The sequence below is a fragment of the Mastomys coucha genome, unplaced genomic scaffold (genome assembly GCF_008632895.1).
Source record: "Mastomys coucha isolate ucsf_1 unplaced genomic scaffold, UCSF_Mcou_1 pScaffold18, whole genome shotgun sequence".
In the NCBI taxonomy this organism is placed as follows: Eukaryota; Metazoa; Chordata; class Mammalia; order Rodentia; family Muridae; genus Mastomys; species Mastomys coucha.
This window is the reverse complement of record NW_022196900.1, coordinates 111,977,559-111,983,647: the sequence shown is the minus strand read 5'-3', so window position 1 is coordinate 111,983,647 and position 6,089 is coordinate 111,977,559.

The following is a 6,089-nucleotide window of genomic DNA, read 5'->3' as shown; positions in this document are numbered from 1 at the left end:
TCAGCTGAGTCCTGTAATCTCTCTGTGCCTTGTCCTGCTAATCTGGAGAATGGGACACCCATGATCTGGGCTTGTCCTGCTAATCTGGAGAATGGGACACCCATGATCTGGGCTTGAGCCTAGTCTTGATCTTCCACATGTAGTAGACACCTCAAGTCCTCACAAGGTGACAGGCAGCACCTTCTGCCAGAGGAGGAACTTGAAAAGTGAACATGACAGGGTCACAGGGCCCCCAGGAGCTTCAGGTGGCCCAACCCCAGACAGCGTGTGTCAGGCTTCTGTTCAGCTACCATGATGCTTCTCCATGCACAAGGATTAAGCTAAAGAAGTACGTGGTGTGGAGGTGATGCCTGCTAGAGACACAGCCTTTCCTGTCCTTGCCGGGACCTCCCACCTGACCTCTGACCTCCAGTCTGATCCCATCTGCCCAGATCAAGAGCACATAGGGGCTGTAGTCCTTGGATGCAGAAGGAATGACAGCCAGCCCTAGCACAGCTAATGGTGGCTTGTTAGGAAGTGCACTTGGGTCCCTCTGGTTAGGCAATTACCCCGGGAGATAGCATTGATTAACACATTAATAAATAACGCTGCTATTAAAAGATGGCCTGAGACACCTGGGGATAATTGCCTTCACGGGAATGCCTCAGCTGCCTCTACAACCACCTTCCTCCCACTGCTGTCTCCACTGAGCCTCTCTTGGAGGAACTCTGTGGCCCAGCCAGGGTCTGACCCTGGGGAGGCAGAGACACAAGCTGGGCCTCTATCAAAGAGGAGGACAGAGAGCAGCTGGATCCCAGGAGACCTTCAGCAGGGAGGAACCTTGGCCTCTTGTCTGTCAGCCCCATGCTCAGCCATGCCACAGTAACAACCGCTGGCTCCAAGGGATCAAGGCTGAGTCACCTTGGTGTTCTATGTTACCTAAAGCAAAACCAGGGTCCTGTCACACAAGAGACTCCACAGACTTCTGCGAGCTGCGAGCTGCGAGCTGCTCCCCCAAAGTGCTCTCCCAAAGACTGTCTAGTTCTGGCTCCTGTTCCCCAGGGAGCTGCTACTGTGTGTGGAGACAGAGTAGCGTATGGCAAGGAGCCCAGGGGCCCAGTCCGGAAGAGAGTGGTGTCACCAGTGGGAAAGAGATAATCACAGAGACAGAGAGCTTCCCTATCAGGCAGCTCCTGACCCAGCCCCCTCCCTTCCCTCTGAGCTCGAAGCAGCCAGGGAAGTGCTTAGCACTTAAGACGCACCTGGATCAGCAGATCTTGGCTGGAGTGTGAAGGTCCTCTAAAGGGTCAGCCAAACTCAGCAACCCTCGAGCTCTCCTCCTGCCTCAGACCCTGGCATTTGACAGCTAAATTAAAACTACCAGGAAAACAAGCACTGGCCTATAAAATATGCATGGAGGGTCCAGTAAAGTCCAGTAAAGTGCAAAATGGTCTTCCCTAGCCAGTTGTGGGTAAGGGAAAAGATGCAGAATGGGGGATCATGGCTCAGGGGAAAATTTCCTCCTAAGGGGCCAGCCTTGATAGCCGAAAGCCGCAAGCCGGACTGCACACATGTACACGTGTGTACACATGTATGCTGTGTATGTACATGAATGTGCATAGGAGTATGCATGTGCCACCTGGAAGAACGTGCAGAGATATGCATCTGTGCACCAGCATGTATGTGTGCACCTGCATGTGTCTGCCTGCCTGCACACATATGTCTATGCATGGCCTGATGTGTGTCCATGCATGAATGTGTGAATGTGTGAGGATATGTGAGTGTGTGGTGACGTAGAGCCATGTGTCAATGAGTGCATTGCATAAGTGTGTGTGTGTGTGTGTGTGTGTACCCATGAGTGCACTCGCACACCTGGCTTGCAGGGGAGAGGAGTATGTGTCTGTGCATCTTGTGTTTCTCTCTCTTTTCCAAGTATCTACAGAGCATCTGTCATGTACAGGCACAGAGAGCCTGAGGATCCCGGGTAAGCTTGCCTTGTGCAGGCAGAGCGGCATAGGTGTGAGGTGGCGGCACTCTGGAGCCATAGAGGGAGGCCCTGAGAGGCTACAGGACTGTGGAGGTGACAGTACTCAGGGACACAACCCACTTGCCCTTGCTCAGTAGCATCAACATGTAGGAGTAGCAGCTGAAGAAATGTGTGTGCAAGAAAAGGTCCGAGGCCCCTGTGCCCAAGACCCCTCAGCCCCACCGCCACCAGCAGCCCCAATCCCTGTGCTGGATTTGCAGAGACAGGAGGGCGATGATTTCTGAGTCATTAACATAATCCCAGTTTAAACTGAGAGGTCCTTTTGGCCCCTCAAGCACCTTCTCCTGCATCGCCACACTTGAAACGCCCGGGTATTTCTACAAAAGGATGAGCGTGCAGTGTGGAGTCTTAATCCTCTTCCTGTCTCTCAACCAGAAACATTTGCTGACTGTGGTGTGACTCACACATCGGCCCCTTTGGAGCAGCAAACACCAGAATGATCAACTGTAATCCCCACTCCAGTCTTTGAAGTCAGACATGCCTTCAGCTCCCGACTCCCTCGGCGGTGTGAGCACAGTTTACCCCCTCACCTCTCCGAAATTCACTCTCTTCATTTGTGGGATAAGGATTAAAAACCTCGGATCCCACAGAGCTGTGTCGGGATTTGTTGAGACCAAGGGTTGAGCAGGACAGGCCCTGCTTCGCTGCTGTAACAAGCATCCCCAGAAAGCACGGGGGTTTCAACCACAAAGCTGACTTCTCAGCTGGGGTTTGTGTTGGGCACAGGTCAGTCGGGGTTTCTGCTCACTCTAACTGCTCTGAGACTGAAACAGTTGGCGTCTCATCCCAGAAGATGTTCCCACCGTTCCAGAGGCTGAGCAAAGAAAACACAATAAGCCCCATACTGTTTCTTCAATCTCTTGCCGTGAAGGGACTCGCAGCCCATCTGCTCGCAGGCTGTTATATGAAATAACTCCGAGGCTGTGCCTGAATGAAGAGATGAGAGCCAGCTCACAAATGGGCTGAGCCTTGGGTAATGATGAGGGTCCTTCATGTGTAGCCCAACTGGCTCCTCCTCCTCCTTCCTCCCAGCCTGTCACCTTCCTCTGAGCCAGTGTTTCCTGAGCCACCTGCCTCGCCTCTCCCATCCTAGCATCCACTTCCTGCCTCCTAGCACCTAAGCACCTTGCAGCATGATCACTGGGCTAACTGACAGCATCCCCTAACATCCTCCTGACGATGTTGAGCTTGTGAGCAGAGCCCAGGGGAGTCGGTCCAGGGCAAGGCTCTCTGACCCAGACACAATCCTACTGCAGCGTGAGAGACAAACCCCATAAGGCTCGTGTGACCTGCAGGTGCCCAGGAAGGTGTCCAGAGCCCGCCTGCAAGTCCCCTACAGCCTGCACACAGCCACTTGTACCCAGAGGGTCCCCACTGTGACTAGAACCCCTGCCCACTGGCCCCCTACCCACACTCTCAGTGTATTAGTTCCAGATCCACCAGCCTGACCACATTTTAAACCTCTCAATCCTGTGGCCTCAGTCATACTGTCCCAGGGTCCCTGAATTCCCTCCAGACTTGTCCTTTCTCAGTACCCCACACCCTAGGCTAGCAGGCAGATCTCTCTCCACTGTGGCGACTAATGCATTAGAGTGACTAATCCTTTCTATTAGACTCCCTGTCCAGCCTGCTGTGCGGCTTTGATTGCCCACACTCCCCATGGACCCGGCTGGACGTTCCTAATCCTCACACGTTCGCAGCTCAGCCTTCTCATCTGTGGCCAGGGATCACACTTCCATACCTCACACTGAGCCCCAATGTCCTTTCCTAAGGCCCATAAACTCCTGTACCACTGCCTGCCTGTCCATCCCGCCTGTGCTTGAATCCTCCACTGTGACTGGATGAGAAATGAGGAGGGTATTGTTCCCTCCCTGTTATATACCAAAGCTTTGACAGTGGACTTCTGGAGAAATAAAACATCAAAAAAAGGGGTGCCAGCATCTGGAGGCCCAGCACACAGCGATGGATGGTAGGAATAGACATTCTTTTTTTTTTTATGGTTTTTCAAGACAGGGTTTCTCTGTGTAACCCTGGCTGGCCTTGAACTCAGAAATCCTTCTGCCTCTGCCTCCCAAGTGCTGGGATTAAAGGGGTGCGCCACCACTGCCCTGCTAGGAATAAACATTCTTATAATGGCTAGCTCTCAGGCCTTCTGCACGCAGCCTCCTTCAGGGCCAGGGAGAGAATCAGGGTGTGCTGAGCTCATGTAGGTGGTGAAGAAGGATTAACTTCACTCTGCCACACTAGAGCTGTGTCTGCAAAAGGCCATGGTCAACATGACCAATGGGTGGGATAGGGGTGATTAAGGAGATTCGCTGCAGGAAGGGGAGCAGAGAGATGGTTCACCAGTTAAGAATATGTACTGCTCTTGCAAAGGACTTGAGAACTTCAGCTGGGTCTCAGCACCCACCTGGAGTGACTCAGCACACCTGTGGCTCCAGCTCTAGCATATCTGCTGCCCTCCTTTGGCCTCTAGCGGTACACACACAGATGATAATTCGAAATCACAAAAATAAATTTTTTTTTTTTTAAGAAAGAGATGATGAGGATATAGGAAAACAGAGGTTCTACACTTGGTAACAATGGGAAACACCTGTAGGCTGATGGGCTGAGAGCTGGAAGCAACCCACGCACTACAGCTGGAGTCAGAATCCTCATGGCCTCCAGGTCCGGAGACCTGGGCAGAAAGATGCACTGTGGGGCTTGACGGGGAGGACCCCACCATCCAGCCTGAGGAGGCCAACAAAAGCAGGCACTACGTAGGCGTGTGGACAGACTCCAACCTTCAACTTCCTGCCCCTGACTTCCAGGGAAAATAGGGTAGGCAGGCCTTAGGATGGCTCCACACCTGCCTCCATGTCCTGTGTGGCTGAAGTTGCTGAAAGTAAGTCCTGGAAGCCATGGCTCAGGAGAAGGAAGGACATTTGGTACCACTCAGGCCACTGTAGTCTCTTGTTGGAAAGCAAGAGTTTGAAGCCCAGGCTTGCATCTCCTGTGGAATGAAGAATAACTAGGACTGACTGGAAGACTAAGAGGGAGTAAGTAGCACATGGCCTCTTCACTGGAGAAAACAGAAGACAAGATTTTATGACAAAAGAGAAAGACTTCATAAGGCACAAAAGACACACACGGTGAAGCAAAACAGACACGCTTAACTAGAGAAAAGGTGAAAGCATGTCTGACAGAGGAGACGCCGTGAACACTGAGTGAGAAGGCAAAGGCAGTGTCCAAACAGGGAGTGTGTGTGTGCACGTGTGCGTGTGTGTGTGCTTGTGTGTGTGTTTGTGTGTGTGTGCACGCACGTGCACGAGTGTGTACATGTGTGTGTGCATGTGTGTGTGAGTGTGTTTGTGTGTGTGTGTGTGCGCGCGTACGTATGTGTGTATGTGTGTGCGCGTGTGTGTGTGTGTGTGTGTGTGTGTGTGCACACGTGCATGTGTAAAATGTGGGGCAAGGAAAGCACTGACACTCACATCATAAACCAAACCCTGGTGGGAAAATGGCAAGGTGGAGAAAGACATGGAAAACCTCAGGGGCTACTGAGCACCAGGCAGGTGCGTGACCATCGAGCTGCCAGACCTGCAAATGGCAAGTAGTTGTGGGAGACCACCCCACACCCACCCACAGGCAGTACATCAGCAGGAAAAGCAAACTGTGAGACGCTTTGGATGGGCTCTAATTCCAGAAACAAACTTTAAGTGGTGTGTTGTTTACAGCTCTGCAAACTCCGTGTGGTGCAGGGCTGACAGGATCCTCACTGAGTGGGAGCACGTTGGGGAGGAGGGAGAAGCAGGCTGGACTAACTGTGTGGGAGCACGTTAGGGAGGAGGGAGAAGCAGGCTGGATTAAATGGGACTTTTGTCCCCAGCTGTACCTGAAGTGCTGTATTCCCTCAAGGCCAACTTGGGGGTGGGGATGGGAAATGCTTCAATAGATTTAAAACACCTTACTCTGAGGGTGAGAACATAGCTCAGACCTCCAGAACCAAGGGAAAGCTGGGATAAGTCTGGTGACTCCTATAATCCCAGCACCTGAGGCAGAATGTGGGATCCCTGGGGAAAAA